The sequence below is a fragment of the Hetaerina americana genome, unplaced genomic scaffold (assembly GCF_022747635.1).
Source record: "Hetaerina americana unplaced genomic scaffold, ioHetAmer1.1.p SCAF_9, whole genome shotgun sequence".
Taxonomy (NCBI): Eukaryota; Metazoa; Arthropoda; class Insecta; order Odonata; family Calopterygidae; genus Hetaerina; species Hetaerina americana.
Genome location: NW_027287538.1, coordinates 4,136,485 through 4,153,509, shown reverse-complemented (window position 1 = coordinate 4,153,509; position 17,025 = coordinate 4,136,485). Strand labels below are relative to the sequence as shown.

At 44.1% G+C, this 17,025-nt stretch overlaps 1 protein-coding gene across 1 annotated transcript in view; it reads right to left on the bottom strand.

Moving 5' to 3' along the window:
- The window catches only part of Dyrk2 (Dual-specificity tyrosine phosphorylation-regulated kinase 2), a 236,906-nt gene extending 226,001 nt beyond the window's left edge, over positions 1-10,905 (bottom strand). The window contains exon 1 of the mRNA XM_071597788.1: positions 10,875-10,905. The gene's annotated coding sequence lies outside the window, so the exon portion shown is untranslated. The remainder of the gene's footprint in view (positions 1-10,874) is intronic.
- Between the last annotated feature and the right edge of the window lie 6,120 nt (positions 10,906-17,025).

Below are 17,025 nucleotides of genomic sequence, written 5' to 3'. Positions count from 1 at the left end.
GCGCTTTGACATTAGGGAATAAATGCTAACTAATCAAGTGTGTCAGCCACAAGGCATAACGACAAAGGAAGCCGTTCATAGACCCCCGGGAGTCATAGCCGAGATTCTTTCAACTCCAAACGCCGAAACTCATTAGTTTTCCACTCGATTACTTCTGGCGACAAACTCAAAACAGAATTCTTACCGAGGGTAGAAGGCGTTCCCCGACCATCCGGGCGGTCGGTCGGTCGGTCGCCGTCCTAATAAAGGCGGACGCAGTATACAGTACCTATAAAACTTCCCCCAGAATATATAGAAGCAAAATTATGAGATAAGTGCGGCAGCTAAGTGCGGAGTGTAATGGGTGATGAGTTGTACGTTGGAATGCGTTGGTATGTGTTGGTTATGTGAGGTTATAACATTTTGTTTTTTATAAATTTTAATTAACTTGCCGAGGCTGGAATCCCCCTATGATTGGCTGCGGCCCTGAAGGTCCCGACCATGTTTTACCTCCGCGTTGCTCTCTACAGAAGTCCACATGACCCCTGACAGTTGGAAAGGAGACGGGTGAAGCGAAATGCGAGCTAAGGCTATGAGAAGAATCAACGAGGAGCAAGAAGAGTTAGATATTTTTAGATATTTTAGTACCCTGCAACCCACCCCTAGTTTGTGAGCTAGGAGGTGAATAGACACCAGACTAATTTCGACCCGAATGTTTTTACCCCTACCCTGGTCGGTAAATGTTATTCTAATCCCTCATCGCACGTGGAAAAAAGACATTCAAAATATGCACCTGATCATTCAACAATCTCTGCGATGGTTAATCTCTCCAATTTCATCGACATGATCTCTCCTTCCGCAGTACGCTGGGGGTAATAATACATTTTAGACATCATCACTGCTAAAGAAACATCCTTCCAGTTCGACAAATAAACGAATACCCGCATCTCGAACACTGACATCACCCTTTAGGGGTTTCCAGCCTCTGCGACTCATCACTTTATTTCATTTCAACTCTGGGTATCAGAGATACGTGGAGCATTTATGAAGCACTAGTCTCGAGCGAAACATTGTCTTAACCTCTGATATTCAGCGCCTTTCGGTCAATGTGCCGAAATATAACAACCTGGCGACACTTGTCTTCCGGGAGGATTGGCTGTTAATCAGAATGGGCTGGTCGAACATGCTTCAGCCCAGGACTTGGTATCTGATGTAACAAATGGACCACAAACGGGAAATACGTGTTCCGACATCCATGCGAGTCGACGAGGGAAACCCGCTGAAACTTTGGCCGGATCCCGAAGAAGATTGCTCGGGGAGAGGTGTGGTCAGCCATGCCTGCGGAGACCACCCCTGAGGGGCGGAGCGCCCACACGTCCACCCCCCATGACTCCTCCCCTCCTCCTCCCTCCCTCCGACCCAACCCTCTGATAACCCTCGTGCCGACCTTCGACTTCGAAGTCAAATCATTCTTGTCGAAAGAAAGAGATTTGACGCAGAGCATGCGACGCAAGCCACTCTTTTCACTTTATTCACTCTGCGTATTATTTATAATCATCGTTAATCAGTTACACTCTATTGTTTCAGGGTCAATTCCTTTTCCTATAGAGCAGTGGAGTGGCTGACGAGGCCCATTGCAAACGCGTCTCGCGCTCCGACGGGGACAGGGGATGGCCACAGCCGTCAATCACCACCCTCCCCGGGATCCAATCAAACTTAATCTTTTCAATCCGAGTTCGCCAAGGAGTCAATATTGACCATTATCATCCGAAATAGAACACAAAATTATACTTAAATGCGCTGAAGCATGCAAAAATTTTCAAATGCGCGTAAAGTTCCAAATATTATATCAATGATTTAATTAGGATTGTAGCATTTATTAGACCATTTGGATTGGCTAGCACCCCCTGCCGAACGTTTTTGCGGCGCCTTGCATAGATGTGGATTCTCGGAAATCCGAAGGCGCCAAGCGCTGTGAGGGGATTTTGGAGATTTCTATCGTCTCGGCAGTCCCATCTCGCCACCCAAGACTCATTTCTATATAATACTCATACATAATATTCCACGAAGCACCAAGCCAAGCACCAAACCTCCTCATTGCTGCCATTAAAAAGGTGGCCATTGGAACGAATTGCTGGCTCAGAGATATGCATTCCCCTTCTCAAGCAAGATTTTGTTGGAAAATTGCCATACAAATGGGGCCACGAAAATGTATGGGATTGGCAAAAAAATGAAGGGTGCTCCTTATTATGGAGGGCAAGGCGCATCGCGGAAGAGAGGTTGCGTGAACTGGACCGTAAGAATACCACCCTTATCAATCGACTTGTGAGTGGAAACACGGGCGCGTGCGAAGGGTGTGCGCCGCGAGTGCCCTAAGACGAACAAAAAGAAACTCACACGCGGATCTCTGCCAAGAGACTCTCGACCATGTGAGGATTCTTCAACCCTGACGTTGCCCCACCAGACTTCTTCCTCTGCCCCCGCCTTCCAACGAGTGCTGAAAGGACGTCACCACGGCTCGGTGGAAGCGTTACAAACAGGCCGTGACGAGTAAGCTTAGCGCCATCCCGGGCGTCGCATTCCAGAAGGTGTGCGAGGAGGCGCGGAAAACCCATATGGCAGCGGTTTGTGGACGCACAAGGGTACTACTTGGAATACTAATGGGTGAAGGCATCGATTCTGACGATAAATGTTTATTGACATGTTGGCTCAATCCCATGACGGAAGCCCACCGCCCATAGTCAAACATCTATTTCGAAGAGAAAAACGCTCGAAAAGAAAATATGCCATCCACGTGCTTCGACGAAGGACACTTTCGTGAAGAAATATCGCGAAAGCGAGCACCCTGGTCACCAGAGGGAAGGGCCTCATTCCCTTTGCCCTCACTGCCTACGAGGGCACTGCCTACCTTTCACATTGAGCACGAGAGTTCCTCCTTTTTTCGGAATTGTCGCACATTTTTGTTCCCATCCGCGGGGTTTCAAGCATCATCCGCCGATTGTTCCCGGGGAGAGAAGGCGTCGATCTTCCCTCTGCTCGCGGACTCACTCGGAAGCGATCGGCAGACCCCAGGGAGCGAATGTGGGGGCGGTGCCGAGGGAACCCCCTTGCGGCGGCTGCGGATGGGAGCGGCTCATCATGACGTCGAAGGGCCAGCAAGTAGGGCGCACGTGTCCTTAAGCTGCTTTAGTTGATTCTATTTAGAGAGTTCTCCGGGGGTGGGAGGGAAAGAATGCTGCCGTTGGAAAGTGCGGATGGATTCGCTTTTTTTACGGCGCCAAGGAGGGATTGTCGGAAATAATATGCAGGAAGAAAAACAAACGGATGTTTATGTAAAAAAACAAAATGGCTGCTTGGGGCCGGCAAAAATTCGACGCCAGGAGAAAAAGGTGTAGATATTAACTTTGATTATAGACAAATGCTTTGAGCAGTAGTGAATAATAATAACTTGGTAAGTTCTACAGCTTTTCATTTACTATGTGATTGACGGGTCATTGGTATAGGAGAAATCCTTGCAAATCCTGATTGTTTGAGTAAGTGTGATTCTCTTGAGTCCCTCTTCCCGAGCAGACCCGAGTGATTGAGTGCCTGAGAGCGTCTCATTACAGAGTTATTATCATTCAATTTTCATCGTGAACTTCCATCAAGTTCAACCAAAAACCATGTCATTCACAATTCTTCGAGCGTTTATCGGAAGTTAGTCGAAGGATTAATAGTAAGAGGATCACAACGGAATGTAGAGGAAGTAAGGTTACATAAGCACTTTGAGTGATTCGTTCGTCTGGAAAAAATGAATGTACAATGTTTGCATGAAAAGAATCAGTAAGATGTTTCTCACAATGTGTATTGCGCGAAGTGCTGAATTCAGACCGTCTGTTGTTAAGTGAGCACAATTATTGTAGATCGTATTGGCATTGATCAGAGAGTGACAGTGCACACACACCATTATGTCACTGAAAATTTGGCGATGCGATGAAAGATCTGCGCTGAACTCGTCCTCCCGAAGGACTTTGGACGGACGACCAAGAGCAGAGTCGAGAGTGTCTGCTTGCGAAGACCTTCAATCACGTCATCGTGACGATTCCCCAACCCCCTAACACTACCGACTTGGCTCCAAAGACCCGATTTCCTGTTCCCTATAAAAGTGAAATCCTCTCTCAGAGGACACCACCCCAAGTGCCGTCGTGAAATAAGCGCACACGCTTGTACCCTTAAAGACCTTCCGCCTACCAGGGAGCCCTCTAGTCGTGGAAGAGCCGCAAGGGCAGAAGTGTGTGTTGACGCTCAAGTGATGTACTCATTAAAGAATTTTGAGACATTCTAGCAATATCTGAAACACTCAATCTATTTTTTCGGAACTTTCCGAATGTTAAGTGCAAGGGAGGAGGGGGAATGGACTCTCAACCTATGCAGTACCCCGTAAGTTGCCAGGCGGGCGTATGGAGGGGGGTGCTGGTTCACTCCGGCTACACACATATGCTCGTATTCAGATATATACATGCATTTGCATATATATTAGCGAAGACACAGATGCATTTCCGTACCCACATATCTAGATTCACCATGCAATAACTGATAAAAGATTTGGTGTTTTCCCGGCGTGTCAGCTGCGTCAATTCCTCTCGGGTCCTCCACCGGGTTATATCGTCCATATCGGCCGTCGTTTCGATGTCCGACTCGGTCATCGTCTTCAGGGCTTCTGAATACCGTTTGCCTCAGTTCAGTTCTCAGTTTAAAAGGTTTTTATTTCCGTAAAGAACAGCGTACAAGAATGAATATATAAAATATATGGTGGAAACAACATAAAAATACGGAAACCCCGTTTTAGGATATACTCCTCTTCGGGGTGGAAAAATTAAATAAGGACAGGCTACAAAGAGGGTAGCGGCTGCGGAAAAAAACTTATTTCCCGTATATATATGGTTTTCCCCCAATCATGTGTCATTTGATTGGTTCGTATCAGGGCGCCTTCCCATTGGCCACCCGTCGTTCCTGGTTTCACCCATTACTCTAAGGATCGGTTTCCACGTGTTGCTCAGAAAAAAGCCCGAGTACCTGTTGAAATTATGTTTTTGGAGGCGGATCTCGATGGCCTCCTTAGTGAGCCGCTCCCAGTGTCCGTTGGATCGGCATATAATTTTGGTCCCCTCCAACCTTATCTTATGGTCCTTGGTAAAGCAATGGTCCGCCACTGCTGATTTCTCCAGTTGCCCCAGTCTGAGATGCAAGAACTTGAAAGAACGTCAGAGGTATTTCAGACTCCTCTGAGATGCCTCTGACGCTCTTGGCGCCCTGATACGAACCAATCAAATGACACCTGATTGGGGGAAAACCATATATAGTATATACTATATATACGGGAGAAACGTTTTTTTCCGCAGCCGCTACCATCTTTGTAGCCTTTCCTTATTTAATTTTTCCACCTCGAAGAGGAGTATATCCTAAAACGGGGTTTCCGTATTGTTTGTTCCGTATGTTTCCACTATATATTTTATATATTCATTCTTGTACGCTGTTCTTAACGGAAATAAAAACCTTTTAAACTGAGAACGGAACTGAGGCAAACGGCATTCAGAAGCCCTGAAGACGATGACCGAGTCGGACATCGAAACGTCGGCCGATATGGACGATATAACCCGGTGGAGGACCCGAGAGGAATTGACGCATGCAATAACTGGTTTAGAAAAAGAAAAAGCCAAGGCCTTAAACTTGATTGGCACGGAGTCTGTTTAAGGGGTTAGGTGAAAGCAAGGTGATAAGTTAGAGGAAAATTGAAAATGGCAACCTGGATCATTGCGGTGTGCTTGGGAAATAGTGAGTCCCATTTGTCTCAATTGCACACGAGCAATTTAAAAATAAATAAATGGAATCAGGATCGCAACCATTCGATCACTAGGGTGTTTTAATATCACGCAGGGAAACTTGAAATCCTCTCCTTAGTGTTGGCAGCTCCTCCGACCGATACATATCATTTCGTGGGTGCAAGTGCATCCTGCTCCAGCCTGCGACGCCCTCAAGTGATAAAATAGTTCGTTTTTCGTTGACCTTTAAAAATTGACGCTTTTTTTCGCTTGTATTTATGCACCCAAAAAGACGTCCTGTCGTTAACATATAGTTTTTTATTTTGCATTTTATAGCACCCTGCAACCTACCGCTAGGGTGTGTGGCGGGGTATTACTATCACCCGGATATTATTACCCCTACCGTGGTCGGAATATGTCAATTTAATCCCTTTTCGTTCGTGGAATAAATTATATCTTTAATATTTCAATTCTACTATTGATCTCTCCAATTTTATTGACATGACCTCTCCTACCGTATACGATGGGATTAATAATGCATTTTTAACATCACCACTTAAGAGACATCCTTATAACTTATGCAAGAGTTATAATCTGTAATTTAACCTCCGCTCTATTTATCATAATATGACATTTACCTTTTACCATTTCGTGACATTTACCCAGTACTCTTATAATAAATCCTAATTTTATCTTGGCTTATCCACATATTCCCCTCATGTGTTTAACCCAGCAGAGATCGTGAGTGGAGGGTAACGCCCGAAAGTATTTAATCGAGTCTACACATTTCATTTCGGTGTTCCCAATGCAGTAGGCGTTCGAAAGGGAATTGTTATCTTCCAAAAATTCATCGACACACACAATTTTTACGTTTAATTCTTATTGCCAAGTGTTGGACCAGCGTCGTATAGCATTTAGGTCATCTGAAAAAGCTGTTATGTCCTCAGGATTACGGATATATCTAAACCACTTCATCGTCGGAAATAAACGTATCTTATAATTCACTCCGGAGTTAATGTCGTTAACGTAAACAAGGAATAAAGGAGGTCCGATGACACTTCCCTGAGGACACCCGAAGTGATTTCTACTGCATGAGAGCAAATTCTACCTATGACTACTCTTTTTCCCGACCATTCAAAAAGTCTAGAAAGTCTAAAAGTAATCCAGCCAAGGATATTTTTATCTATGCCGTATGCTTCTAGCTTTGTGAATAGTTTATGTACTTTGTCGAAATCCTTTTTAATATCTAGAGAAACCGGGTCCACAGACAAATTGCTCTCTCCCGAAATTAGAATATCATAAACAAAAAGCGTAAGTAGTGTCTCTCAGGATCTACCTTTTCGGATGCCTTGCTGATTTTTCATTAATAACTTTTGATTATCAAGGTGTCTCACGATCAAACTAGCAACTACATGTTCCATAACCTGACACAAAATAGGTGCAGGGGAAATAGGTCTGTAATTACTCGGGTTCTTCTCGTCTCCGTTTTTAAATATTGGTGTTACATTAGCCGTTTTCCAATCTCTGGGAACCTTGTGATCTACTAGCGACTTTTTAAATATTATTTCTTGTTACAGCGCGATTTCCGGCGCCAGATCCTTTGCAATGAGAGCTGGTATTTGAACTGTCCCGAAGGACTTAACATGTGACTAAATTAACAGTTTAAATTGAGAGTTGACTTATTTCCCTGAACCTCTCTGACGTATAACTTAAATGCTTTTGGATTATCTGTCAAAATTTCTTTTGATCGTTTCCTTGTGAATTCGCTTATAGTTTTGTGAAATTCCTTCTTAGCATGCAACCTAACCATCTTAAAATCATAATAATGCTCATGCCTTTTGTCACTAGAGATATCGTTCCTTATAATTTGCATCTTGGCCTGACATAAGACGTCGCAATGCCTTTCTAACATCCGCGTTGTACCATACAGGTTCCGTGTCATCTTTTACAAATTTACTGGGAATGAACTTGTTGGCTGCTGAGCGCGTAATCTCAAGGAAGTGATTCCACGCATCCTCTTTATTTCGGTTATTGTATACTATCTCCCTTAAAATTTTCAAATAAATGACACATTGAAATGTCCACCGATTAAAATGTCGTGATCATTGCTTTGGGATGAGTAACTTTTCATTTGCTGATCTAGTTCTAGTGCGGGATTATATTTGTCCGGCGGCCTGTACAATGCGCATACATAATTTTTTTTGGATTGAGAACTTTTAATTGAGCACCAAACACTTTCCGCGCCTTTACCTGGAATTACCTCTGCCTCGGTTGACGCAAGACTTTCTAATAGCAAAAAAGAAACCGCCCCGATTCTATTTATTCTGTCATCTCTGTAAACGGAAAAGGATTTTGGGGAAATTTCATCGTCGGAAGTATCAGTGGACAACCAGCTCTTTGTCCCAATAATTATATATCTACGCCCGTGCTTTGAATGAGGTGATGATATTCTGCACATTGTGTTTTAATCTTCGGAAATTAACTAATAATACAGATAATTTTTCCTTGACATCATGGTTTTTGAATTTTTAACGAGGTTCGTTTTCTTATCTATATTAAATATCTTATACAATTTTCTGTCCGATGCTATCTGATTCGTGTTAAATGAACTATGCTATCACTAACCCTCGCTACATTTTAAGCTGAATAATTTAGCAAAGATGGCTTTGCAGACCCACAATTCGATCTCCTCGCTGAGCTACTCTTCAAATCAAAAAAGGCCCTGCAGTGCTCGAATATCCGACCCGCTATCCGAATATCCGACCTGGCGGACTGAAGACGCGTAGAGAGCACTACGGCATCTTCGTGAGAGTCAAATCCTTGGCAACGAAGGGCATTGACGGCGAGAGGGGCGGAGGAGAGAGGAGAAGTTCCCTCGCGCAGTGTGCTACACAAATGAATCCTCGAGGGGCGGAATCAGATAATTAAAAAATCTCCCTTCCAAATAAATAGTGGATTACGAAATAAATAAACAAAGGTTCATATTCTTGTATCAGTGATGGCGAAGGAGAACGATGGCGCCATCTAATACTTGAATTCGATTGCTTTGAATGCGAAATTATTTAAAATGTTAAAAACAAATGCAATGCCAGAATAGAGGATGCGAAAATCTCAAGGATGCTCATGTAAACGTCCTCCTCTCTCTATGCATTGCTGTTCTATTCCCGAGAGAGCAGCACCTGAGGGTTTACAGTGTTTGGCAATATTTACAAATCTGTTCTTGCGCCTAGTCGGAAATCTCCGATAGAGAATTTTCCAAAACTGATTAGAGCAACAAGATAATTTATTACTTACTTGTAAAGAATTAAAGGAAGGGGGGAAGAAAAGTTTATCAAACAGGTATAAATATGATGTACCACATGTTGAATCTTGTCTTGTACCTGAAGATGGTTCGATGAATTGAAACGCGTTGGACGTTACAAATAAACGTCTGAGGAAAAGTGCAAATTTTGTTTTTCTCAAAATGACGAACTTCCACTACATCTCGCCCGAATCTACAGATCTCATCGCTGGAATAACGTGGGATAAGCTAAGAAGAGTTTTCGAAAACTTTTCTGAACGACTCAACATGTGCATCGCAAACAAAGGTCGTCACCTGGATGAAATAATTTTCAAAATGTAATTAAAACAAAATGGCATTAAATTCAGTTTTCAGGAACAAACACCTATTATTATCTTGGTTGGTTTTTTTATAATTCACCCGTCACATCAGAGTTTATTCTGCTTCACCCTGCATATAGCGTTTAGTTCAAAAATAGGAAAAGTCATTTTATTAAATCAAAGAATAGCTTAGGTTTCGGGAGAAAAGAAAGTAACAGTAATGAACGTAAGACAGGCAGAAATAGAATTTCGGAAAGTATTTGCAACTTTATTGTGCGAATCGTATGTTTGCGAGAGCAAAAAACGGTTTGTCGTAATGACGGGTACGAATGATGAAAACAATTGTCGAATTCTTGTAAGCACAAATTAGGAATAATTGACACTCAATTTGAGAAAGGACTGCCCAATCAAAATCATGGAAACCTGTCTAAAGGAGCAAAATTTGAAATCAGAAACCTCGGAGCACGCGAAAGTGACGGAGTAGTAAGTATATCGATCGATCAGTGGCCGGGGGGGGGGGGGGAATTAAGCGTGCAAATGAATCGATTATAAGCAAGATTGAAATAACATTGGCAAGTTTTGCCACCTGAGAGAGTCTCCCTGTTTTCCATTAAATTAAATTCCATGGACATGTCTTTCCATCCATTATAAATATGCACGCATGGCAAAGAATTTTCTGCAGATTCTAAATCGAAAAGAAACACTCACAAGCATCAACGCAGTAAAGAAAAGCGCATGTTATTCAATATATTCGTCTGTATTTTAAGATGGTGTCTTAGGCGTTACTTGGTGCAAGTCTTTCATAGCAAATGAACACTAACGTTGCAATCACTACCGGACCTTTTATTGCTCACGGCTCTGGTCATTTTTCACGACCTTTTATTTTTCACGGCCATCGGCTTCGTTGCTATGCGACATCATTAGTCTGCTGATGGTTCATTGCAGCAAAACCACGGTCTCGAAGAATAAAATTTCAAGTGGAAATTAGAAGAAACAATTCCTTGCGCAAATCACCCGCGCAGGAGAAGCGCAACGCAGTGCTGCACAGCTCGAAAGGTGCTGAGATGACAAGCAGTCGCACCAGTTCGAGGCGATTGCGTGCAAGAGGGCGAAGTTTGAAAACACTCTGCCCTCTCCTGAAAAAAGAGACAAACTTCCTCCGGGAAAGTGCGAATCAAGTTTACACCTCCGTCCCACGCCCGCCCACCGGAGTCGCGGGCGGCGCGTGGCGAATGACCGCGGCGGAGGGCAGAGCAGCAGCGGTGGGCAACGAGTCCCCCGCGACCGCACGCCCACCGAGAAGGACACCCTCCCGGGCCCAGCGACGGTGGCGAGCACTTCCTCTTCTCGGGCCCCCAGTAAAGGAAGGCCGAAACCAAAAGAAAGAGAGGTGACCAACTGGACGGTGGACGAAACGATCGACACGAACCGTTGCTATGGCGAGGGTGGCGCACCAACAAAAAGGTCTTCCGGAGGCGACGGGGCTTTCCCTACCTCTAATAGCAGCATGGCTGGAGGGAGTCTTCGCTGCACTCTGTGGCCGCCGGCGAATGGAACCCCGGGGTGGTCGCGTGAGGAGGGCGCCGGACTTGGAGGTCCACTCTCGTACACCACGCGGTTCTCACGCACCTCTCCTCTGTGGGGGGGCAGCAGCCGCGATGGGACTAAAAGGGTGGCCCCGCACTGCAAAGCCACTTCCCTCCTCAAGTCACCTCTGTCGCGAGCGAAACGTGAGCGCGGATGAGACTGAGCATGTATGCTCCCTACTCCGCCACGACCCCCCATCCCGGCCCCCCAACCTCCTCCTGGGCCTTCTGGGGCTTCCTCCGCGGCGGCAGCTTACGACGTCGCCCGCCGCGGCCGTCACGAGAGTGTGGCGGACAAAACATCACCCCCCTGACGGAACCCCCACCCAACCTGGGGAGAAGTGTGCACCCCCGGGGATGGCCATTGGCCTGAGGGTGTTAATTGGTTTACTCGCCTGCTTCAGGACATCCCCTTGAACCGGGCGTCACCTCCCTCGAGAGGTTTCCATGGAAAAACACAATCCGTTCTGCGACTCCAATTCTGGCAACATGGGTGTTCGCCCACACCACTATGGCAAGAAACGATTGCTGGGCACACGTCGGAATGAAATAAATTAAAGAGAGCTATTTTCGCCTTTAGATAAGACGTCGTCGGGAATACATATCAGCATTTCGCTTACCCCTCGCGGGAAGACCTTAATTAAACACGCCGCTCTTTCATTGAAAAATCCTTCTGGACCAACAGAAAAGCTAAAAAAATATTGGGAACCCTGATTACAAAGATTACGTGCAGGAATGAAACTAATGGGTTAATGCAAATCGTATGAGTTCAACAAAGGCACAAAGGAAGCCATACTTCGCCCGCATTACGTCCGAGTGGTGGAGAGACTCCGACCCTCTTCCCCAGGCACATTCCATGACGACAGCAATTGAGATCTTGAAGTTCGACGATTCGAAATACCCGAAATTCAAATTGATGCTCATGATCGGCATTACGCTCATGGCTGGAGAAATATAGCTCGTTGAGATGGCTTTCAGTTAAGGTAGGCTGACCTCAAACCTTGGAAGGAGAAACAGAATGGATAGTTTTTTCACAAACGTTTCGCACAAGACCATGTGAAAAAACGGGGCATGGAACAGCCATTTAATAAATGTATTGCTTGGCCTGTTTTGTTTGTTTTCAAATTCTCCTTCCGTCCCTCGTCTCTCTCTCTCTTTCTCTCTCCCTCCTAAGTCTGCCTGCCTGCTGCGGTGTGTCACATGTCCACGTGGCTGTAGAATTGCCCCTTCTTACTTTTCAATCCTAATTCGCACCTCATTGGATTGATTTCTACTAACTTTGTATTTGAATGGGTATGTTAGTTGGTAGTCTTTGTATTTGCATGCGCGTAAGTTAAAATGGTTTTTGCATGAATTAATACACCTGTGTGGGTGTAGGTTTGCATGCATATGCAAGTTTTACTTGTGATTTTATTTTTACGGGTGGTGACCTAATACCCCCGCCATACGTCCCCGCGGAGCCTCGCCGGGTATTATCTAGATGTAGGCATATCTCCCCACGCAAATAGCGATTGCCAGAGAAGAAAAGGAGGCGTGGAACCATTAAAATGGAAATAAAATGATACCGAATTTTCAGTTAATTTTAATGACCTAAAATCTATTTATCCGGATTGCATGGTGGCTAATCACCATGCTTCAGCACTGGGCTCCCGTGGTGACCACCCCCCACCTGGTGGCATTAAGATATCTTCCGACAGCCCTTACGACACCTGATGATTCAGGTTGAGGGGTGGTGAAAACATGCAAAAGGGTCGCCAATAATGGAAGCAGCTCTCATGCCTGAAACGTTTGTTCTAAATAGACCCACATGCCACGAAAGGGGCCAGGCATGGCCCGATTGGCCCTGAGCCAATTCCACTAAAGATCACGTGGACAAGACAAGATGGAAGACGAGGTTTGGAGTGTGGGTTCTTATGCGGTGTTCCAACATTTGGATCGCCAAGGACTTGATGATTGAGATAGGATGGAAACATTTATTAGGGGACAATTTGAAATACACTATTAAGCAAACAAGCAATTGAATCTCATGGATGACGAGATAGACACGAAGGGAAGCCTTATGTTCAAAGAGGTTACGAGAGACATTTTTGAAAACACCTCAGATTCAAAAAGACTTTTGACGTCTTCAAATAAAGAAGGCCAAAAGAGATAGAACTACAGTATTACAAACAAACCAGCAGCAATCACCAGCAATTACTGCATGCTCCTCAACTACATCTTTACTCCAAATTAATTATGCCATTTACCCTTTGGAACAAGATTGAAAGGTAACTTCTAAGCTTAAGGTAAACTCTCTGAACTGCTAAGGGGCCATAAGTTTTAAATTTGATTCCCCAATATGAGTTATTTACATTTGTATTCTACCGCTTAAGGTAGGTTTTAGATGGACCCACGTAGTACAGTTGTACAAGGATATATTTCTTAGCCTACCTTAACAAAACACAATCCAGCAACCTACTCTACATCAGATTCCTCTTCATCTCTGTGTACTTCCTTCCTCCCTTCATCCCGTCCAACATGCCTATCTCCTATACCTGCCCCTTCCTCGTTTGCTTAACATTCTCCCCTCTATTACAGTCTTAAACATCTCACTGCTGATCGATATGCCCTTCATCCATTTTTCCTTCTCCCTTTTCATGTCTCCCAACAATCCCCACTCCTCCCATCTCACCATACCCAGCACTTTTTCGTTTGTTTTCCTCTCGGTCCATTTCACTTTATCCATTCTTCTCCACACCCACATTTCAAAAGCCTACAATCTACATCAATCCTCCTGCTTCAGTGACCATGTTTCCGTGCCTACGTGCAAAACAACGCTCCATATCTAAATTTTAACAAATCTTTTCTTAACGTCTTCACTCCATCAAGTTTTCAACGCAGTATTTAACGCAAGTCAACCAAGTATTTATTTTCTGAAGAGAAGCGCAGCAAACATAGAGCACGCAAGCTCTTGAATAGTATTACTAGAAGCAGTAGCTGAGCCAACAAAGGAATTTGCAAAACTTCGTTGAATTCACGAATCTTCATTGTGGTATCGAACCGGTTCCATCTCATGTGCGATGAAACCGGTCTCATACCCTAAAAGGTTAGTGGAAATTACATTTTTTTAATTTTTCAAGATGAGAATCCGCAAGGCTCTCACCATTGCATTAAAGAAAAACATGAAAGCGTAGGCCATAGTCCGGGTACACGCATACCACGTGCAATGTATACATGCAAGCATGCATCCGACCAATCACGAGGAGGAAGTGGACAAGGTATGCAATCAAGTATTAGTCATATTTGGGAGGTATCCCGGAAGGAAATATTTGAAAGTGATGGCGGATTGGAAAGCGACAGTATATGAGGAAATAAATGATAGTGAGGTAGTGGACTACGATTTAGGAACACGAAATTACTGCGGGGATAAAGCGATACATTTACATCTCCATAATATCCCGCAAGCCGTCGCAAGGGCGTTTGTCAGGAGGTGGTAGGACACCTGCTATTCTACATCTAATCCCTATTTCCTCTGATTCATAGGGTTTTCGCAGGTTTTTGAAAGCCCCTTCTCTTTGAGGGTGTTTTTCCTGCCTGGGGTTTTTACTAGGTGAGCAACGCTCTCCCAAGCTTTTCCCACAAACCTCATTCTTGGCCTAGACTTTCCCTATTTTATCATTTTATTTCTCCACTGTAATCGACTTTGTGTATGTGTGTATGTGAAGGTGCATAAATAATTTATATATGTATACGTAAGTATATATATTTTTAGGTGGGCATTTCTGCGCGTCAAGTATGCCTGTCTGTCTATATATATTTAAGTGTATGTACGTGTATAGGTACTGTTTAAGCATTTAATTATAAATTTACCGGCTATTATTATAAGTATATGGCGATGGGTTAAATGGAAGGGACCATTTGGTCTAAATTTCGCCCACCTCTATCTATCTATCTACTTCCTCATGCACCTGGCACCCCGCGACTCACCAAAAACCGCGTGGAAAGGGGGCGACTGAACACCAATCATGCATCATGCCTACATATATTACATTTCGGAAGGCTTTAGGGATTTTTCATTACCAACGCTCGATTTAAACAGGACAGTGCTTGTTGGTGTGCGGAAAATGGCCCGAAATTAAGAGGGTTATCATTTCAACTATATTATGGCGAAGCGCTGATTTAGGCGAAGCATGATATATCGAAGTTTCCATGTTGTGGATTCGGATTAAGATCATAATTTAGTGGTAATGAAGGCCAAGTACCGATTAAAAAGAATAAAACGGGGAAGGCAGTTTAGTGAATGGGATTTATAAGCATTACCAGGAACGATAAGTTTGGCGTACCGCCTGACTGTAGAAGAACCCTTCAGGGAGGAAAGGGAGCCGGGTACAACAGGTTCTGTCCCAAAAGTAGTAGGATTGAGTCGATTAATAAACATTTATTTCCAGAATCGATATATTCACTCAAAGTCTTCGAAGTAGCACACCCTTGTGCGTCCACACACCGCTGTGCCCGTGGGTTTTCCACGCCTCGTACGCCCTCTGGAAGGTGGCGCCCGGAATACTGCTAAGTTCCCTTGTTACGGTCAGTTGTAACGCTTCCACCGACCCGTGGAGACGCCCTTTCAGCTCGAATTTGAGACGGGGAAAGAGGAAGAAGTTTGGTGGGGCATTTTTTAAAATATTTGGGTCCTCAATCCTCACATGGTCGAGAAGCTCTTGGCAGATCCGCGTGAGAGTTTCCTTTTTTCGTCCGAAAGCACCCGCGGCACCAACTTCGCCCCACCTTTCTCTTGTCCATATTTCTGCATATATATATTTCTGCATATATATGGATGCACAAATGGCAAATGATTATTTAGGGAATGATCAGTTTGGGTTCAGGAAGGGGAGAGGTACGTGTGATGCCATTGCAGTGATGATTTCACAAATCGAGAGGAATATAAAATGCAATCAGGAAGTATTTGCCTGTTTCGTAGATGTCAAAAAGGCGTTCCATAAAGTGAATTGGGAAAAGCTAATGAACGTAGTGCAGAAAATACTATAGGTATGGATTGGAGAGACAGGAGGCTAATCCGCAACCTGCACATGTCTCCCACTGCTCAGGTGCGATTGGCAGATAGAGAGCCGTACTGGGTAGTGCTAGGGAGAGGTGTAAGGCAGGGTCATCCATTATCACCCGCGTTTTCCAGCGTACAGTTTGGTGGAAATGTTTGGAGCAGAATGGGAAGAATTTGAGGTAGAAATTAAAGTCAGAGGAGACATTTGCTTAGTTTGTGAATGATAAAGATTCCTAGAAAGCGGTTATGTAGAAGAAGGAAGGCTAAGTTAAATAATAGAATGGGAGATCAGAAACTAGAGCAAGTGGAATAGTTGACCTATCCCGGAAATGGCGCTCACTAGGAGGAGGGTTTTGACGACAGGGGGGTTGAGACTAAGGATGTTTAGGAAAGGCTCGACAAAATTTCGATCCCGAGCGTAGTTATGTACTGAGCGGAAGAATGTTCTTTTACGCAAAATGGAAGACGTAGATTGGAGTCTTATGAGATATGGTAATCCTCAAATTTCACAAGTCTGCTCTTTAAAGATTCAGCCCACAAACTATATCGGCTGAGCGAAGGCTGCCTAAGTCACTTAATTTTTGACGTGAACGACACCAAATCAACGATAAAATGGCCTCTTTACGCTTCATAAGCAATGCACCATTTAATTTTTTTCCCAAATATAATCTATTGAAATGATTTTTGAAATCTTTCAGCGACGCCGATTACTGTTGGCATAATGTCGTAATCGAAAGTCTTGGATACTCGTGTTGAGTAATTGAAAAAGAGTGTTTATAAGCCTCTTACATTTGCTGTTGCTAAACAAACTTAAAATCTGCATTTTAATCAAATTTTTATATCTATTTTACAACTATAAAAAACGCTAAAATAGGAGGGCGAAAACTAGAGTAAGTGAAAATGTTTACCTATATTGGAAGATTGTTGGACCAAAATGGTCTGAGTGGTGGGGACATAAGGAGAAGAATTGCATTAGGTGTGTGCATGCTTCGATTACAGTCTCTACCTCCATAATTTTATC